The 21,094-nt window shown below is 34.5% G+C and overlaps 1 protein-coding gene and 1 pseudogene across 2 annotated transcripts in view; one reads left to right on the top strand and one right to left on the bottom strand.

Moving 5' to 3' along the window:
• Positions 1–21,094, top strand: part of Skap2 (src kinase associated phosphoprotein 2) — a 182,216-nt gene that overhangs the window by 22,215 nt on the left and 138,907 nt on the right. The window lies entirely within an intron of this gene.
• Positions 12,170–12,680, bottom strand: LOC113190735 (PEST proteolytic signal-containing nuclear protein pseudogene; annotated as a pseudogene).

Genomic DNA, 21,094 nt, shown 5'->3' with positions numbered 1-21,094 from the left:
ATATTAAAAAATGAATCATAATGGTTTCTAGGCTATTGTAGATACTGTGGAAGTTTCATGTTCATCGTTTGGAGATATATTGGAGTGTTAATATTGTTAGAGATAATGAGACTTGAAACCTTAAAGAAGAATATTTTGTACATGTTACAATGTTTGGGCATCAAGTGGTAGATGCAAGGTAGCCTTTAGACACTATATAATGACTTAAGTTTTCATTTTTCTATTCTGAAATCATTTTTCATTTATTTTTGTCATTTGTGAAAGAAAGCTTCTAACCATATAGTATTGTGGAGAGTCCCTGAGGTAGGTGAAAGGATTCAGTGAGCTAGAAGACATATATTGGCTCTGCTCGTCAATGATAGGTCGAAGGATCCCAGTGGACATTTGTTACAAATCTGATTCAGTCCTAGACCATAATCACTTTGTGGATAAGAATCTGGAACCTCTAGGGTGTGAATGTAGGAAGGCTAAAATGAAACTGAAGATATAGAAGAATCATTTATTGTCGTGGTATCTTTCTAACTGAAAATTTCCAAATGAAATAAAGCTCTGGGCATTGGTAAAGGTGTAGGTTTATATGAAACAATGTTTGTTTAAGGATGGAACTGTTTTTTTAAAGCTTGGGATTAAGAAAAGATTAAGATATTTTGATCATAATTTATAATAGTACTATTGTCTTTTCCTTTTTGGTTTAACTTATTTTAAGAAAACCCAGTGTATAAAAATTTGGATTTATAAAACATGTAAATCACGTATCCTAGAAGATTTCTTTAAAAAGGATTGTTTCTAGGATTCCTGTATATAATGAGTATTCGTAATGCATCTAAAATAGGTTTAGGTATGTACCCATCTGTCTGCACATGCAGAAATTTAATGTACCAAACTTTTGAGGGAGTTTCCTTTCCTTTTTTTCTTTTTTCTTTTGTGTGTGTGTAAAATTAGGAGCAGCACTAATCAGTTCTTATAAAAGTCAAGATGTAAAAAGTAGTAGATGTTTTATTTTGCTCTGGGTCTCAGTAGAAAACAAAACAATGTTTATAATTAGGAAAAGTTAAAAAAAAAGATCGAAGCTTTTCATATATTAATCACTTAGGGTAAGTAATTTTCTACCATAGTATCATGTGGTTTTTAATAATTAAAATTATACTTTTGTATTTTATTCTTATTACTTATTTAAATATTTACTATTTTTTTTTTTTGTGGTGCTGGGGATCAAACCCAGGACCTCGTACATGCCAGGCAAGCACTCTACCATTGAACTGTACCCCTGGCCCACTAAGAATTTAATTTCCAACTTTAACATATTTTGTATATTAACATATTAATATTATGCTTGTGTTTTTTAACTTTAATAGCTATTTCAGTATGCTAAATTGCTAGCTTGTATATGTGTTAGCAGTTTAAGAACAATGATTATTTTAGTTATTCCTTCTTATTAATGTGTATAGCATAGTTTCAAGTATTTTGGCAGGAGGGGAGGGTATTATAGTTTGGGGAAAGGAAAAAAGTAGAACACATGTTTTTAACCCTAAAGATATATATTAAGGATACAACACACAAAGATGTGGAATATCTTTGTGGTACAATGTCACAAAGGAGTAAATTAAAGGTACATAGCCATTGAGAATCATCTTTCTATTTTTTATGCTACTAAATGGGAAGATAAAACAAGTGGGCAAATAGGACTATAGTAAAATAGATTACATAAGAAAGATTACAAAGGTAATCTCAACATTATGCAAAACAATGTATCTTATTATTTATTTACAGTTATTTTTATCATACATGAAGAAGGATGCAGGATGTCTGGATAGGGATTGAGGGATTCAAAGATGAGTAAGATAAAGTTACCTTAAAGAATATATAATTGAGATGGAAAGAAAAGATAATCACCTAAAATAAGGTAGCTAGCAGTCTAGTAATCTACAGTAAGGTCGATTCCAAAAATAATAAACATTATGTGTTGTGATATCCTATGATTTGATCTGTATTAAGGCAAATAATTGGTTTCATTGATCTTACACTCTAATTTGTTGATTGAATCAGTCACATGTTGTGAATAAACCATAGTTTAAATTTTATGCCTAAATTCTGAACGATTTTAGGGGAAATTGTAGAGGGGAATTTTTATTTAAGTTTCCTGTGGTGTTTGAAGTTTTCTGGAGAGAGCGGTAAAAGATCCTGAAAAGAAAATTTGAAATAGAATTCTAGAAACCAGGTTTTAAAAATCACAGATGATAATTTGTGTGGTCAAGATAAGTCACTTCACCTTTCTGGATTTTTATTTTCTGGTTTGTGCAATGAAGTGTTTGGAAGTTCCCTACAGCATTAAATGCTTATGTCCACATTTCAGAATTGTAAATTTAATGGTAGCAGTGAGGTGATTTGCTTGGAGAAAATAGGTTTCATGGGTATTAAGTGGAGGTGTGGTTGAATAGCAAGGAGTAGGGGATTTTGAAGGTAAGTATGTGGCTTATGTTACTAATGCCAAGTTCATTTGAAGGTTTTCCTTTGATTTGGTAGTCACTAAGATATCCATGAAGCAATCTACAGATATGGTGAGTGAAAATTTGGGAGTATAGCCTTGGCAGTTAAATATAGTTTGACTTAAGGCAAAAAGACCATCTAGGGGAGTCAGCAAGATAAATGCTTTGCTATATTATTTACTTTTAATCTTGACAGCCTCTCTGAGGTTGATATTATTACCTGACAATTGAGGGAACCTAGGGATGGAGAAGAGATTATGTGATTATGTGATTTGCTCACAGTCAGACAGCTACCAAGTTGTAGAACTGGGGTAGAACTGTCTGAGTCCAGGAATTAGGTGCTGATCTCAAAACCATTACCCCCCCCCCATACTGTTGCTTTTTTTTAAAGAGAGAGAGAGAATTTTTAATGTTTATTTTTTAGTTATTGGTGGACACAACATCTTTGTTTGTATGTGGTGCTGAGGATCGAACCCAGGCCGCAGGCATGAAAGGGAAGCACGCTACGGCTTGAGCCACATCCCCAGTCCAGGGAGTGATGACAGGAGCCTGGGTTAGAGTAGAGGACGTTGTGGGGAGAGGGAAGTGCTTTTCTTATCCCCTTCTTATTCAGCCTACTGTCTGCATTCCTACAGAATCAGCATCACCTAGGAGTTATTAGAAGTACTGAATGTCTGTCCCCACCCATAAGACCCCTAGGTATTTGTTAAATAAAGTTTGAGGAGCTCTGTTCTAGAGGCATTTGTCATACTGACCCTTGCAGCTGCAAAAAAGGTGAGCTCAACCATGCAATTGCATGCAAGGGGTACCCAATGAGCATTTGTGACCAGGCATTGTGCTGGGCGACATCTTGAAGTAGGTAAAAAATACTCTCTGTGTCTACCTACCTCTACTTGTTTTTGTCATTTGAAACCCTTGCACTATGGCTTCCTAAGCTGTTCAGAGCCCCTTTTCCAAGGCTGCTGTCTGTGGGTTGTTGTCCCATTTTGGAACTTTTTTTCTGGAGATTCTTTCCTCTCAAACTCTGCTAGGTAAGGCTCTGATAAATTACTCCTGGGAATATTTGCATGTTCATAGGGGCAATGCCTTTAACCCCGGGGAGTCCAAGCTCCACTTACAGATCTTTAGGCATCAGTACAGGCCAGGGGGTAAAGATGTTAGTTATTTCAGAGCACCATCTCTCATGAGATTTAGGCTTATCTTTCTTAACATGCATATGTGGATTTGGTCCCATTCTTTTTTTGGAGACATTACAGTTAAGGCTTCCTGTCTTTGGTTGTGCGTCCTGTTTACAAATTGAGCCAAAGACTGAGTTTGGAGTCTAAAACTCAAAGAGCAGAGTTCCTTAAGATAGTGGAATGACCAATTTGGATATATAGAGAGGGATGCTATCCTGACATAAGACCCCAAGGAGTGCACCTTTTCTCCAGGAAACCTAACATGGAAGTGGCTGTGCTCATGGTGGGAATAGTACCTTCAAGGAAAGAAAAAGGTTTATAAGGTTTAAAATTAATATTTATTGAGTGTGGCACCATCTGCCAGATTCTTTCATGGAATTTGTGCCCCTTTAATCTATTCAAAACTACCTCTTAAGGAGACATTTTCCCTTTTTAAACTTAAAAGATGGAGACTGAGAAAGGAGTAGAACTTTAAATTTCTTTGGTCTTTCTATTAGAAAGACCAAAGGAATTGAAATTTGTTGCTACTTATAAAATTAAAGTAGCATTTGTTTTTAAATTATAGGAGACATGCATGTGGGTAAAAATAAAAAGCAGAGTATACAATATGAAGTAACAGCTTACTTTTTCTGCCTTATCCTACCTTTAGGACTGCTTCCCAGAGGCCACTGCTCTTACAGGTTTTTCTGTAGTTTCCAGGGAAACTTTGTTTATTTGTTTTTAAATATATTTTTGTTTTTAATTGGGATATAGTAATTGTACATATTTATGGGATATAGTGTACACACTGTGTTAGAATAACTAGAAATTACACTTCTTGGTCTTGTTTGACCAACTGTAAATGGTATCTTTTGACTCCTGCAATAATGAATGCTTCCTTAAAGCTTCTCTCCCATTTTTCTCTCTCAAGTTTTTATTATTATATTCTTTATTCTTTTTTGTGTTAGCATTTGACTTAAGTAATCTCCCCCTCCTCCCCCTCCTCCTCCTCTCCTCCTCTTCCTCTTCCTCCCCCTCCTCCCCTCCTCCTCCTCATCCCCTCCTTCTCCTCCTCCTCCTCCTTCTCCTCCTTCTCCTCCTTCTCCTCCTTCTCCTCCTTCTCCTCTTTTACCTCCTTTCTGTTTCCTGTCCCACTCCATCTCCTTCCCTTCCTCCTGGTCCCTTTCCTCTACTTAACTCCCTTCTATTTTCATAGTACCCCTCCATTTTTCTTTTCTACCTTCCACATATGAGAGAAAATATACAACTTTGACTTTCTGAGTTTGACCTTCAACCCTTTTATTTTTTATTTTGTGGCAGGGTATCACTGTGTGGCCCAAGGCTGACCTTGAGCTTTTAAACCTCCTGACTCAGCCTCCTGAGCAGCTAGGGTTACAGGTGTGGGCCACTACACTTGACTTATAATATTATTCTTATTTTGTAATGTACCAATCTCAGTGCCTATTGATTGCACTTTAAAATATCAAGAAATTAGTGCACCCACAGCCTTCTTCTCATCTCTCTTCCCACCCTTCAATTTCAGTTTTTTTTTTTTAAAGAGAGAGAGAGGGAGGGGATTTTTTAATATTTATTTTTTAGTTTTCGGTGGACACGACATCTTTATTTGTATGTGGTGTTGAGGATCGAACCCAGGCCACATGCATGCCAGGCAAATGTGCTACCACTTGAGCCACATCCCCAGCCCTCAATTTCAGTTTTTTAAAATGGCATTATTTTTGCAGTGTTAAGCTCTTTAACATTTATATTTGATTTTCTGGTTCTAAATCTACTGCTTTGTCTGCCAGTTGGATTTTGAACATTGGTCCTTTTCCTGTATGCCATTAAGTTTTCTTCAAAGGTCTGGAGATCCTTCCTTGATTTCACCTTGGCGTCTTCTTAGGAGTGAAGAGCTTCTGGAATGGTGAGGAAGTTTGTGTGAGAGTCTTTGCATGTCTCCTGTTCTAAAAGGCTTTCATTTGCATAGAAAGTCTGACTGGGGCTTTGCATGGAAAGTGAATCAGGTAGGCTAAGCTGGCCTATAATAGACATCTTAGAAAGGACCAGAGAGGCAGACTGGTACCCCCCAAATTGCCAAAGTAAGTAGGACATTACTTGAGAAAATGAAATGCCTTTGTTTCGTTGCTAGGTACAGGGTTTCGCCCTCTCCATCCTGGGTGAACCTCTGTTCAACTTTTCTCTGGGTTCCAGTGTTCTTACTGGGAGCTGTCCTCAAGCTAGTGCCCTTTGTTTAGGATTTAGCCCAAACACACAAAGACCTTTACTGCCAGCTACTTTCGAGGACGGACTCAATGGTTCTTGCTGGTTTGATTACAGTTTTTTAATGAGTTACCTTCATCACCATGTCATTGTACTTATGACATCTGTACAGCTTCTTCAGGATAACTTGCATTCAAAAGGAGTTGATTCTGTAATTACCCATTGTAGACTTTTGACCAAGACAATATGATGAAAAGTGGTATTTTTGATAGACATAGCTAGTTGTGCTATATAAATGGATTATAGGGGATTTAGTCAGTGAGATAAGAGGCTATTCTATTAAGCCATGTATAAGGAGATCAGAAACTCGACCCAGGATCGGGAACAACAAAACTGCAAAGGACAGAATACATCTGAGGAAGAATGGACAGGGCTGGTAGAGGCTATGTATAGAATTTAGAAAAAATACCAAAGATGATTATAAAATTCTAAATTTTAATGAATAAGAAAATTGACTGAAGTGTGAAATTTTGGAGGAGAACAGGTTTGGACAAGATGAAAATGATGATGAATTTGGGTTTGAACGGTTGAATTGAGCTGATAGTGACATCCAAACTGCCTAGTAATTAGCTAGAAATATGGGAATGGAGCTTTATGGAGCCTTTGCTTACCCTTCTTTTTCTTGTTTCATCCCTTTTTTGGCAGATATGAGATGAGACATACCTTAGTCATCTTAAAAATGAAATATAGTGGTTGAGAATCATTTTGTTTGTGTTCAGATACTAGCCTCTGTTACTTTGTGGCCTCTGGCAAGTTGCCTACTTTGAGTTTCTTCATTTATCAAATGATGATAATAATTGTATCCATGTCCTTTGGCTAGGATTAAATATAAAGATGATATAAATTAAAATTAGCATAAATTTAATATAATTATAATGTGTGGTTAATATAAGTTTATATAAATATAAAGCATATAAAGATACTAGAATATTTCCTGACTCAGAGTAGGAACATGTTAAATGCAGATTGTTATCCATCTATTTTGAAGATTGCCTTATATGTTTTATTTCTGTGTTTAAAACAGCTGTGTGCATGAGGTCTCATCCATCTTCTGTACTATGTAGCTTACATGCTTCACTGGCTAAGTTGGATTTTGTAGGATTTGCAGTTGGAAGTTTTAGGGATTTAAAATACATGATCATTTTTTAAATTGGGTATTTTCTGTTGAAAACTGTTAGCAGTTAAATTTTCTGTAGCAAATCTGTTATGCCTTTGCTCAGAACCATTCTACATCTTGGTATCTAAGTTTTTTTTTTAATTGACTAAATAGTGAGCATGTGAGAACGAATAAATTTTATAGCTGGGAAAATTTTGTAGATAAGTATCATTAGCCTAGGGAAGAAGGTATCCTATTTTATACTTGAGCTCGATGGCTAGTGACTAAAAACTTACATACTTCTTAGAGCATTTAAATGGGTTTAAACTAATGAGAAGATTCTTTTGTAAGGCTATATATTTAAAAGTGAGGGGAAAGTGGCCCAAAGTTATTAGGAAGCAAGGATAGCAATCATTATCTCATTATTCTCACTCAAGAGCCAACTGGGATAATGTTAAAGATAATAACAAATCCAAACAGAAAGAGTAGTATACTCAACTAAAATGCAGGACTGGAAATTCAATAGTAGCAAATAACTTAAGGCAAAATTGTTTTGTATTTTTACAAAGATTAAACAAGTAGTGCAGTCTTTAATATTTACTTACCCATTTTATTTTTTAGCAAAAATTTCAGTTGATAATCAGGGTTTTACATCAATACTTGAAGAAAAATTAAGTATCCTATAGATTTTAAAATAATATAGCTAATGCCTGATGCAGTGGCACATAGCTATAATCCCAGCAACTTTGGAGGCTGAGGCAGGAGGATCACATGTTCAAGGCCAGTGTGGGCATATTAGTGAGACCTATCTCAAAATAAGAAATAAAAGGGTCTAGGGGTATAGCTTAATGATAGAGCACCACTCGACTCAATCCCCATTGATATATTAAACATTTGTAGGTATTTTAATGAAGAAAATGTGTCTGCAAGGTGCAGACATCAACTCAGGTGAATTTTTTTTTGAGAAGCTCTTTCTATTTTCCTGGTTAACACCTTGCATTACAGGATTGGGAGTAAGCATAAAATGATTTTTAAATTAAACAAAAATTATGAATTTTAACATATATGCTTACTGAGCTAAATAAGATGACTTTGATTTTACAGAGTGCATCTGCAGGTTGGGCTAGGGTCTAGTATTCTTCAAGTTTTTTGAAATATATTTTTCTTAACCATAGAATTTACCCACTTAAAGTATACATGGCCTTTGTGTGTAGCTCTTTTCACGTAGCATAATATTTTCAAGGTTCATCTATGTTGTAACATGCATCAGTTCTTCTTTCCATTTTATAGCCCAGTAATAATTTATTGTATTATTTGCCACCTTTTGTTTATTTACCAGTTAATGGACATGAGTTGTCTCCTCTTTTTAACTATTATGAATAATACTTTTGTGAATATTTGTGTACAAGTTTTTGTGTGAATATATATTTTCATTACTCTTGAGTATAAACCTAGGTATGAAATTGCTGGGTCATGTGATGTATGTAGGTTTAAATTTTTGCGGAATTGCCAAACTTTTTCCAAAAATGAATGTGCTTCTTTGTTCCCACCAGCGATTTCTCCACGTACTTTTCAATGCTCAATATTATCTTTTTTATTTTAGGTATCCTGGTGGATGTGAAGTGGTATCTCATTGTGGTTTTTGTTTCCATTGCTCTGATGACCACCGACCCGACTCTGATCTCTTTCCATGTGCATGTTGGCCATTTGTATGTCTTTGGAGCCAAATCCTTTCTCCAGTTTTCAGTTGGGTTGTCTTCTTATTGTTGAATTCTTTATATATTCTAGATACTAGTTTCTTATCAGATATATGATTTGTAAACATTTTCTTTAAATTGGTGAGTTATCATTTCACTTTCCTAATGGTATCCTTGAAGAACAACATTTTATATATATATATATTTTGGTACTGGGGATTTAACCCAGGGGCACTTTACCATGGAGCCACATATCCAGCCCATTTTATGTTTCATTTTGAGACAGGGCCTTGCTGAGTTGCATAGGTCCTCACTAAGTTGCTGAGGCTGTCTTTGAACTTGCAATCCTCCTGCCTGGGCCTCCTAGGTTTCTGGGATTATAGATGTGTGCCACTGTGCCTGGCAATATTTAAAAATTTTGATGGAGCTAAATTTATGTGTTTTGTCATTTGTGCTTTTGGTGTTATGTGTAAGTAGGCTTTGTCTCACTGATAATTCCTTTTGTACTGTCTTTTTCTTAAGGTCTTCTTAATTTGAGGATAACTGAGTTCTTTTACTCTAAAAAATTATAAGTTTACTATGCTAATTAAAATAGGGACAAATTATAGTCTACCTTAAATGTTATTGTTCTTTTTTAGTACATATTTTAAAGTTGTGCAGATGACAAAAGGTAATTTTCTTGTTGAGCCTTTTCATCTTAGTGAACTCTCAAATTCTGTAGTCTTAATATAATTTTAAAAAAGAATTTTTGGTTTCTTTTGTGGCATATGATACCACTACCCTTATTTCTAGCAATATGCCTTTGACAGATAAATGCAATAATGTTTGCTGCATTGCAAATATAAACATAATCACATGGCTCTTTCAAGTTAGTTTAACAAATTATTTCTGAGAACACATAGTCTAGATTATCAGTAACATTCTGGCTCTTCTGGGTGTGGCTCTGTCAGTACATAATTATGATGATGGGATCCGAGGGGTGCTGGAATTGTGGTCTTGGAAAAATTGTTACTGTCTTTAATGTTCAAAAGGACAGTTTCTTTGCATTTGTCTCTTCTCCCTTGTAAGGACACCCACCCCATGTCAGTCATCAAACTGAGTGCTTTTGTCAGATAAGGGAACTAAGACTGAGACACCAAAAATGTCATGCGAATTATCTAATCACTACTGTTCAAAGTGTGGTCTGAAGACTGAGTCTGATCTGTGATCTGTTGATCTGTGATCTATGTGTTACTGGTCTACATGTGACAATCTGAAGTACAGAAATTAAGAATAAGCAGTAAGGAATATTGATAACAATTTGACATTTATGCTTTATCCAAGTACATAGCCATTTCTTCCTAGCAATCTATGTTTATTGCTTTTTATGTTTTGTTGTTCATTTTTACAAAAATATTGGTTTGTAATGTCTTGGGACAGGGTGTGGTGGTCCTTTAATCACAGATAGAAGTATTGATTTACGATCAAGAGAATTATTACAGGAATCCCAGAACTATAACTTATACTTCCTGGGCCATTTTCTTTTCTTTCTTTTTGTCCCCTACCCCTATATCTTTCTTTGTGCCTTCCTCCATATTGATAACCATGTTTTAATTGGAATATTAGGTTTATATTTTCTATGGAGAAAATTTAGGGATAGTCCCACATTTTTTAATGAAGTGTACTTTCAGATTTCAATGTCCTATCAGATAATGTGTCTTTTCATGTGAAAGTCAAGCAATGGGTGTCTCAAAGCTTTTTACTTGGAATATCTAGAGAAAAGGGTAATGTAATTTGAATGTCATCTGGTTCTTTTTCTTGACTTGAGAAGATCTATATAGACTCTGTCAGAAGTAATGTCATCTCAGAGGTGTGACTTTGGGTTATTTTGTGTAAATGTCTCCAGAAGCTCCTTCTTACTTTCTAATACCATTTATAGAACTGGTCTATTTTGAACCTGCTGATCACTTTTTTTTAACACTGAAGGAGATAAACAAAAATAATAGTATTATGGAGAAAAGAAATACACATATATTTCTTTCATTGAATAGGGCTTATTAATATCCTGGAATATATGTATGCTGTAAACTTCTAATAGGCTTAGAATAGGATTTCTTTGCTAAAAGAAAATGTGTCTTACAGAAGGTGAGGAATTGATTTTTTAAAAATATAAATAGTAAGAAGGGGTAACAGTGTTGTTTGTTTTAGCCAAACTGCTAAATGGAATCAAAGTTTAATTCAACGATTTTACTGTTAGTTCTGTTAGACTAGGGGTGATAAAATGATTAATAAACTAGGTCACTGCCTCTCATGACCATATGGATTAATAGAGGAAAATGAGGTAGAAATATCAACCCTAATTTAAGGCAGACTGGTGTAGTAACTTCTATAATAAATATAGAAGGAGAAAGAAGATGATAATTATGATTGGACTTAAGAAGACCTGCTACTAGGATGGCATTTGAGCCACATTGGAGAGAATAAGAAGGTTGTTGACATTTGGAACATAGATGCAATAGCATTTTAGATTTGTGCAACCTGGTGAAGGGATACATTGGTTAAGACTCTTAATGGGGGGGGGGGAGGAACTGAGCTTAGACTAATTTAGGCAAAGAAAGGGGGAGGGGTTTATGGGTTGGCCTGTGAGAGGATAGTTGGCATCTTGCTTCATGCCTACCTAGATCCAGGTAGGTCCTTCAGCTACCTTGAGTTTTCTCATTCACATCTTGCTTTCTATGTGTAGCTGCTCCACCTTCTCTGTGTATGTGAGAGAGATGCTCCAGTTGGTCAGGACTTGGTCATTGTCCAAAAAGGAATGTGTAGAGGGTGGTTAGCAAAAGCTGCTGCTATTGAACCACATGCAGCTTGTTGGTGGTGCCATCCTCCAAAATTCTGAGAGGAAGCAGTTCAGAGCAGGCAAAAACACATGTCCACTACGCACTAGGCTAAATGAAAGTGTGACTAAACTTATATGTCGTAAAGCCTGTAAAAAGAGAAGGGAAAAAGGAATGACTGAGATAGATAGCAGTCTTAGGTATATGGTCAGCAGTGGGTATTTCATTAGATGAGAGTAATTTCTTTAAAGCAGTGAGCTGAAACCATTGTTTAGCATGTTAAAATTTGAATTGATTCGTAGAGAGAAGAACTGGAGGGAAAAAAAGTTAGAACTAACTCTCTACACTGGTTAATTTACGTATTTATTTTTTTGTAGTGCTGAGGATTCAACTCAGGGCCTCCAGCACATGAAGTAGGTCTTCTACCACTGAGTCACATCCCTGGCTTATCTTTTTTTTTTTTTTTTAGTTTTAAATTCTAATTTATTAGTGTACCACTTTAATCTTAAAAAAGAAAAGAAAACGTAAAAAACAAAACAAAATAAACAAAAACAGCTCCAACTATAGTTTTATACCATGTTTTTAGGAAGGGAAACTGTTCCTTTTTAGACCCACCCCGCACCCCAATTTCAAAACATATCATTTAATAGTCTTGGTCATGGATATTTTCAAGATGAGATTTGATATCATACTTCTATTCCTTCTGTTTATCAGGAAACCCTTGCTTTCCTTTATTGAAGGAGGTTGGTCTCTTTGATCTTGGTGTGTTACTTACAGTATTCTTCATCATCATCTTTGTTTCTGGAGATATTTCCTCTGCTTCACTATCTTTACCTTCATTGAAAGCTGCTACTACTGAAAGGGTTTTGGAGCAAGAGTTGGAAAAGTTTCCTTAGGCTTACCCAATCAAAGTTTGACAGATATGACTGATGCTTTCTTTGTTATGTGACTACTTGACGCAAAACCAAACTTGGATATCTCTGTAGGCTTTCTTGGGAGGTCTGCTGCTATTTCTTCAGCTGATCACTTCTCAGAGCTGCAATCTGGCACTTTCCCTTTCATTACTGGAACAAACCGTCTTAGCTTCTTCAAGTCTTTTGGTGACCCCAGCCCACTGTGGCTCTGTAGGCTTTTCCTGCTGTACCATCCACCATTGTGGCTATCTTGAATCTTTCTTAAGGTCTGTTTTTAAAGTGAGTGAAAGGTTTTTTTGTTTGTTTGTTTGTTTTCTTATTTAAATTGTTTACTATTTGGCTATCCATTTCTTGCTCTTCTTAGCAAGTGTACGAGTGGAAAAGATTAAATTGATTAAAGCACACCCATCACTTTTACTTTTTGGCACTGATGTAAAAAAGCACAATTGTATAGATTGGAGATAAATAAAAGTTAGACTTTTAAATTATTTGAATTTAACTTGTCCTGAACAGACTTGTTTATTATTATTTGTTAGAGTCTGTAAACAAGTCAAGATGGCGCCTGGCATTTTGCCAGAGAGAGTGGTTTGTGAAGTAACGCCAGCGAGCCATTAAGTGTGGAGATTCCTTATTGGTTGACTGCTGTATCTAGTTTATGTTAATTAAGATAAGCTGTGTGGAATGTATATATACACCTCTTGTCCTACAATAAACGGCTCCCACTCCTGCTGTGTCAATGTACACAAGTTGCTTGTCACCCCCTGGTTATTTTGCTGCAGCCGGACTGCGGCAATTATTATTTTTTGATTTTGTATGGTTTTATAAAAATCAATCAAGGGTCTGGGGTTGTAGCTCAGTGGTAGAGTGCTTGCCTCACATGCATGAGGCCCAGGGTTCAATCTTCAGCACCACATAGAATTGAATAAATAAAAAAATAAAGATATTGTGTCCATCTACAACTAAAAAATATTTAAAAAATCAATGCAGTTCACAAAGATACATATATTATACCAAAGTTAAGAAATGAATTAGGAACACAAGGGCAGAGAGAATGAGGTTAGATAAAAAAACTAGAGTGAAGCTAGGATTAGTATTTGTATCTCAAATGAATGCAATGAGTACTCTAGCTTTAGCTGGGGAACATACATATTTTTATCAGCCAGTGCAAAGAGGGAGAAAATGAGTAGGTGAAGGATTTATAGCTTTCTTTTTTAAAAATATTTTTTAAGTTGTACATGGACACAATATCTTTATTTTTTAATTTTTTATGTGGCTCGGAGGATCGAACCCAGTGCCTCACACATGTGAGGGAACCGTTTTACCACTGAGCTACAACCCCAGCCCTTACAGCATTCTTGATATAAAAGTAAATCAGATACTCAAGAGAGATACAACTCTAACTAATACTGGGATCCGGTGAAACTTCTTTCAAGGAGACTAAGAAAAGGATGTCTTGAAGATTTTGTAGTAAATAAAACTCTTAAAAAGTATATTCAATATTGCTTTTTTCTTAAAAAATTTTGTTAATGTAGTTATATAGTGTACACCAAAACACAATTTAGGACACATCAATTTATGTGGGGCAAAATAACAGTCTAGATCAGGAGTTGGCCATCTATGACTTTTAGAGCAAATCTGGCCTGCTGCTATTTTTATAGTAATGTTTGGAGTGGAATACAACCACATTCCCTTGTTTACATAGAGTTTATGACTGCTTTCATTTTTCAGCAGCAGCATTAAGTATAGTCATGTGCCACATAGAGAGGTTTTGTAAATGATAGACCATGTGTAAGATAGGGCCTAATGATGTAAATGTCTTAGTTGGTGTAAGGATACCTATCATATTTGCACAACAATGAAATTGCTTAACAACGTATTTCTCAGAATGTATCCCTGTTATTAATACATGAAGTCCGACTCTAGTTGTGACAGAGATCCTGTGTCCCACAAAACCTCTAGAGTATTTTCTATCTGACCCGTTGCTGTAAGGATTTGCCAACCTCTGGCCTACATATACAATTCTCTAATAGTTTGATTTAAAATTAAGACAGCATATGAAATATCTAGAGCAGAGGTCTCAAACTGGTAGGCCAAGTTTCAAATTTGGCTTGTAGATGATGTATTTTGACCAAATTAGTATTTGTGTTTTAGAAATTTGTGTCAACCAAGAAAAATTTATAATTTTGCTTTTTTTTTGGGGTGGGGGGAATTGAGTGAACTGGCAATACTGAGTTTGTATTGTATTCGTCTTTCTCTTTATTTATTTATTTATTTTTAAAGAGGGAGAGAGAGAGAGAAAAAAAAATTTTAATATTTAATTTTCAGCGGACACAACGTCTTTGTTAATATGCGGTGCTGAGGATCGAACCCGGGCCGCATGCATGCCAGGGGAGCGCGCTACCTCTTGAGCCACATCCCAGCCCTCGTCTTTCTCTTTAGATCACCATCTCTTTCCAATTTGTATTCCATACTACTCTGTTACCTCCCAGTCCTCATCTTCTTCTACTCTTTAGGTCACTGAATTAGAAAAATAGCCAAGGTATGTGTACTTTAGCTATGTTCAAATATTTTATTTGTTGTACTAGTACTTGAAAGCAGAGAAATTTAGGATATATTATCTGACTACTGCTTGGAGTGTACTTTTGTGTTGGTACCTACCAGGTCATACATGTTTTTAGCCAGCAGAATTGGAAGTCCAGTTGATATTCTCCTAAGATGAGAGGCTTGTCAAATATTTGTGCCTTCATGTAAGACCAAAAAAACTGTATGTGAAAATGGGCTAAAAGATTTGGACTAGAGGCAGGCTAAATTTTCAGCAGAAAATAATTCTAGTTCTATCCTAACAAAAAGACAAATGGATTGTTGAGGACTAAGTCTCTTAAATTACTACTTTGGCTCATCAGTTGTTCTACTTAACAAAAGAGGTAATGGATAAAGTGACCATCATATATAAGGAATGTAAGGCATCCAAGAAAATATTTATCAGATTAAGAAGGCAGAGAGAAAGGTTGTGGGTTTGTCATGGAAAAGGAGCTGGAAGTAGAGAAGAAAGAGAAAAGATAGGACTTAGTGTACATCTGCTGAGCATAGGCTTGAGAAGGCCTCAGGGGGAAATTCATTGATCAAGGGTAAGTCCTGGCACATAGGAAATGCCCAGTCTTAGCTCTTGGCTATTACAGTAACAGGTAATATATAATGATTGACTATTCTGTGGGTAGAGACAAGGGAGAGTAAGTACCTAGAGGAAAAATAGAGGAAAACCAATGGTAGACTTTATGATTGTATCTGGGCTGAATCCTGATTCTTAGATTCTTTTCTCAAGGAAGTGATAGCATCTATAAAGAAAATGGGAAAGTGGATAAGAAAGATCAAGGCTGTTGAACTTGAAGGAGTATTGAGAAAATTAGTCAAAGCTGTTTGAGAGGGAGTCTGAGATATGGGATAGAGATATGGAGAATCACTGATTTATTTGCCTAAACATGTTGAATGTCATGAAAAAGATAAGACTTGCCAGAGAATGTAGAAGGAGATGGATTAGGATGTTCAGAGTAGAGACATCTGCCCCAACTTTCCTCACAGGTAAATCAGGAGAATTGTCACTTTTGTTTCTAAACATATGATCCAAAGTTACAGAATTTTAGAAGCCATTAATTACTTTCACTTAGTATGATTATATAGCCACAGGGATACACTTTATCTTGGTAGTTTCTTTGGCATTTATTTCAATGCCGGTATGATCAGCTTTTCCTTTCTCATTGTTTTTTATTGTCTAATTATTTTCTTCTTTGTAATTCAGGCATCATGTTATGTTACTATGCCTTGTCCTGGCAGCTTAAATAATAATAAGCGGTATTCAAGGGAAACCAAATATAATTCTAGTATCTGCATATAAGGACTTTAAAGAAGATAAAATTTGTATTTCATCAGCTCAAGGGTAACTTGTACAGTTGTGGTTAAGTGCATAGATAACTATATCATAAACACCTTGGTTTAATCCTGGTTTGACATTGTGACTTTGGAAAAATTATTTTCTCTCTAAGCCTTAGTTTCTCAATTTATAAAAATAGGAACAATTATAATATCTCATAAGATTGTAGTAAAGATAAGGAAGGTCCTGGCACATAGGATATACCCAATATTAGCTCTTGCCTATTATGATGTTGCAAGATATTTGAACATAGGTAATTTAAATTATGTTGAACAATATTGCATTTAATCATATCATAGCTACTTACATATTACATTGTATACTGTAAGTAGCTAAAAGATGAGTTGATAACACTAGGATTCTTTTTTGTAATTGAATATTCAGTTTTTTATTGTAACCTAACTTTCATGTGGTGATTCATATGTGTCATGGCCTATGTTAAATTTCAGTGATCTTTTTATTTGGATGAGTTGTATTTATCTTCCTGTTTCTGTCAGATGATAGGAAAGTAATAAAATAATAACAAGTGAATTTTATCAAAGTGAACTTGAGAGCCATTAACTGGATAGTTTGTTAGAAAAATGATAATGAGATAAAAATGAGAATTATCCTAAAATTCAGAATGGCTGCATTTTTGGTTGTCTAATGCTGATATCTTCAAAGTTTTCCTTTGGATGGTAAAAATGAATGAGAGATAAGCATTTTTCTTTACATGGACAATATTTGGGTTTTATATAGTAATAGATGCTTTATTTTAAAATTGTTCCCTGATATATCTTTTCTTGCTTTGTTTTGCTACTCTTAAACTTTATTAATAGGGTGTCTTATTGTCACAAACTATTTCTTCTCTATTGACATTATTTAAATCCTCTACTCTTTTTATTTTATCTGATTTTTATTTTAAAATATATCTTTAAAATATATTTTAATGTATTTTATGGTTAGAAACTTATGGACCTGTATGATACTTCTGTAAATTAATTATATTCCTCTGAGATGATAAAAGCATTGTTAGCTTGTTATTTAGTATAGAAATATGAAAGTTGAACAGCTATTTAGTGCAAAATTATGGTGGAGGAATGTGTCCTAAGGAGTTCAAACACTGATGTTAATTTTGCATTTTATAAGCTTTAAGTCAAGCTATTTGAACACATATACAATTTTTGTTAGATAAGGAAAGATGACTTAGGTGTGGTTTGGGTAAAGTACATCTTCTTAGATTAATTTTTCTATCGATGTGGCTATCAGTGCCCACAATAGAGATTCAGATACAGCTTCAGCAACTCAGATTAGCAGTGTGTTCCCTATCCTCTGTAACATGCTAGAAAATATAGCAGAAAGGTTTCAGTTAACTTTATTAAATTACTGTGTACCTGTGATTTGACTAATAAAATTTCTAGAAGCCTTATAAATTCAGTCCTTGCTTTTATACTTAAAAACTAATTCAGCAGAAAACTTTTTTGCCATATCAAGTATATTTGTTAATGAAATCTAATTGATATGTCACTGATTGGTGTTTTAGACAAACTCCAAAGGCCATCCATCAATGTAATTGCTAATATATTAAGTGCATCTGTACACATTTACATTGTAAAATTATATATTCTTAGGATTTAAAAATCAACAATACAATTTTTTTCCTTAATATCTTTATATTTAAAATTTTTTTATTCTAGTGTCTGACCTACTAAAGCTAGAATAATGCAGAACAACTGTTTTTATAAGTGATAATATGCCAAAGAAAGTATATCATAAGTGATAATATGCCAAAGAAAGGAAGGTGGTAATAAAAGAAAAATAACTTTCCTCAGCATAAGCTTTGGCGGTTACTGCTAAGTGCATAGCCGTCTTACATTTTTAAAGCATGACTAACGCAGATACTGAATTTCTCACAATTGTGCAAATTAACAATGTATGCTATCTTTACCATATTATTTGACTTTGAACATGTCTTGAGATGTTGCTGTTTCTTAAACATTCCTTAGATGGCACAAAATGGAAAATGTTTTTTTTTTTCTGAACAAAAACATGAACAAAGTATTTTTATAAAGTATGCAAGTCAGTTATTTAATTATGAAACCATCATATGCAACCATTATCTGGTCATAAATTTCCTTTTGGAAAATATACAGTTTTAACAGATGCTGTTATTGACTACAAAGCAAAAGGAAAAATAGAAAAAAAAGATACCTTCATTTTCCCCCTCCACAACAGTTATACAAAAATGCTTTAGTATTTATTGCATGTAAATCATATGCAGTTGAATCAATTTTCAATTTACTTTGCCAGGCCTATGACGAAAAACTGAGATTATATTTTACTTTTTACTACACATTATTTTATCATTGCCAACTAATGTTGGGACTATTTAAACAGTGAAAAATTCTCTGGCATGGTATTTAGAATTTGTTATTAGGGTATCATAGGAAGGATGTACTGAGTTGGTGGTAATTGATTTATCCTCATCATACTGAACCTCCCACTCTTCTTCCACTTTGTCCTCCCTTGGGCAATAATCACAGGGTCGAGCTGCCAATCTGTAGACTTAATTTTTTCCAGCAGTACCATCTGGCTCCTTGGCACCAGAAGTTATATTGGTTCTTTGTGGTTGATACTGAATTTGTCATATTGTTAGACAGCTTATAGGATGTTCTTGCTATTTGATCCTAATTTTCTTTCAAGTAATTATTGATTATTATTTAGAGACTCTTCCTGTGCCATTTCTGAGAGCATGGCATGATTTTATTGTGAAAACAAACAAAAAAATAGAATGTACCTAAACAAGTCATATGTCAGCCTGGAGCTTCTTTTCCCTGTATTGTTTTCTATTGAGTTCTCCTTTTCAAGAGAGATTAATTTAAAGTTAATCATGAAGGTTTTCTGTCTCATTTTAATCCTGTATACCTTTTAAAAATTATTCAAATGTGCATTTAAAATCCTGTTATGAGTGACATCATGTCCCAATTGTGACAAATTTATAAATCTCTATCAATGGCCAGATAACCTTTTAACATCCATGTTAAAGTATTTTATCCATGTTTAAAGATGGCTGCCTGTGTGAATCTTGTATTTTGTAGATGAGGTGATTTTACTGTCATGTCTAATAACAATCATAAACAGTTTAAAAGTAGAATTGTGAAAAGTTCATCTGAGTTTCAGTCATTAAAAAGAATTTCCAAACATATATTTCTACAAACTTAAGTAGTTTTTCCATCTTATATTGTAAACTAGACATTTTTGATGAAGGCAAAAATTTATTTGGCCCACTTGTTTCTAAGAAAAAATCATAAACAAAAATAATTTATTAAGCTCTTAAAGAATCTGCATAGAAAGCAGATCACTTTGACAAATATTTATTTTTTTGTATTCGATTGCATTTTTATTTAGTGGAACATGTTAGACATATCTTTAGGAAAGTTTTTAGAGGCATTCATTCATATGAAAGTGTTTTCTCCTGATTTTAACATCTTAATTAGATGCTATTTTATCTGTTAGTTTATAATAAAGACAGGATACTGATATGTTAAAAATATTTATTTTGAATTCTTTTTGTGGCTGGCATAATGATATTTGAAGTTCTTAAACAGAGATTTAGCTGGGATTATTTTAGTACTACTGTATTAGAAGTAGTATTTTAATATTACTCTATTAGAAGCCCACTAACCATAAACTGGACTTTTCAGAGTATTTTCAGAATGTTAGATAAAATATACAGCTAAATTACTGTCATTTGGTTATGATATGATGTTAAAATTCAGTTGTTTATAATTTTTAGGTTTTAAGTATGTAAAGGAAATGAGCAATAAATGTCACTGTAAGAAGAGCTAAATCAGATGTCAGTGAGATGATTCATGTGCTAACTGAAATAGTTAGCATGCATTTTATTCCACTGTCTAGCAGGAGGAGGTGGGCTATAGAAAAATGAATTCTTCACTAAATAATTCACAACAATTATATCAAATTTTAATAACTTGAACTAAGAAGGCATACATATGATTCATGTTCTCACAATCACCTACATTAGAGATTAATTGTGCTTTCTTTAAGCAAAAATGCACTGTTACAAATGTTTTTAATTGGCAAATCATGATTAGTTTCATATTTATAGAGTAGCATCATATGATCAGTTTTTAGATATAACCTAAGGTGAAGCTTAAATATCACAGCTAATCTGTTGTCTTAAATGCCATCTCATTAGAATTTGCCCCTAATATCAAAAAATGCCCTGAATTGTTTGTTGGCTTTATCTTAACTCAAATATGTAAAGGGGACAGTAGAGCATTTTTCTTTGGAATCACAGAGAGTTCAGTGACCTTTCTGTGGCAAATTATGTAGAAAGAAAATATTTATATTCATTTAAAATAACCTCCGTGAAGAAATAGTCTCATTACCCTGTTTGATCAATTTCTTGTAGCCTGAGCTGTAGCATGCTGCTATTGCCATTGGTTGATGGAATACACTGAGTAGTGGCTAATGGTGATGGTGCTCATCAGGAAGGGTTCAGCCAGCGGTCAGCAACAAATAATTCAAGACTGTTTCTAAGTTTGTGGCTGGTGGAATTTGCTTCTTGCCCCAAGCCAGCGGCATTGCTGAGCTGGGCTATTTGATTAGAAGAGAGGCATATTTGCTTCTTAGCAACTGCACATTTGCACAACCCATAGTCCTCTACTGCCTCCAAAGGTTTTCCTTTTGTGATAGTAGAATAATACTTTATTGTTGATTGACA

Source organism: Urocitellus parryii, chromosome 3 (assembly GCF_045843805.1).
Source record: "Urocitellus parryii isolate mUroPar1 chromosome 3, mUroPar1.hap1, whole genome shotgun sequence".
Classification (NCBI taxonomy): domain Eukaryota; kingdom Metazoa; phylum Chordata; class Mammalia; order Rodentia; family Sciuridae; genus Urocitellus; species Urocitellus parryii.
This window is presented reverse-complemented; position numbering and strand designations above follow the sequence as displayed.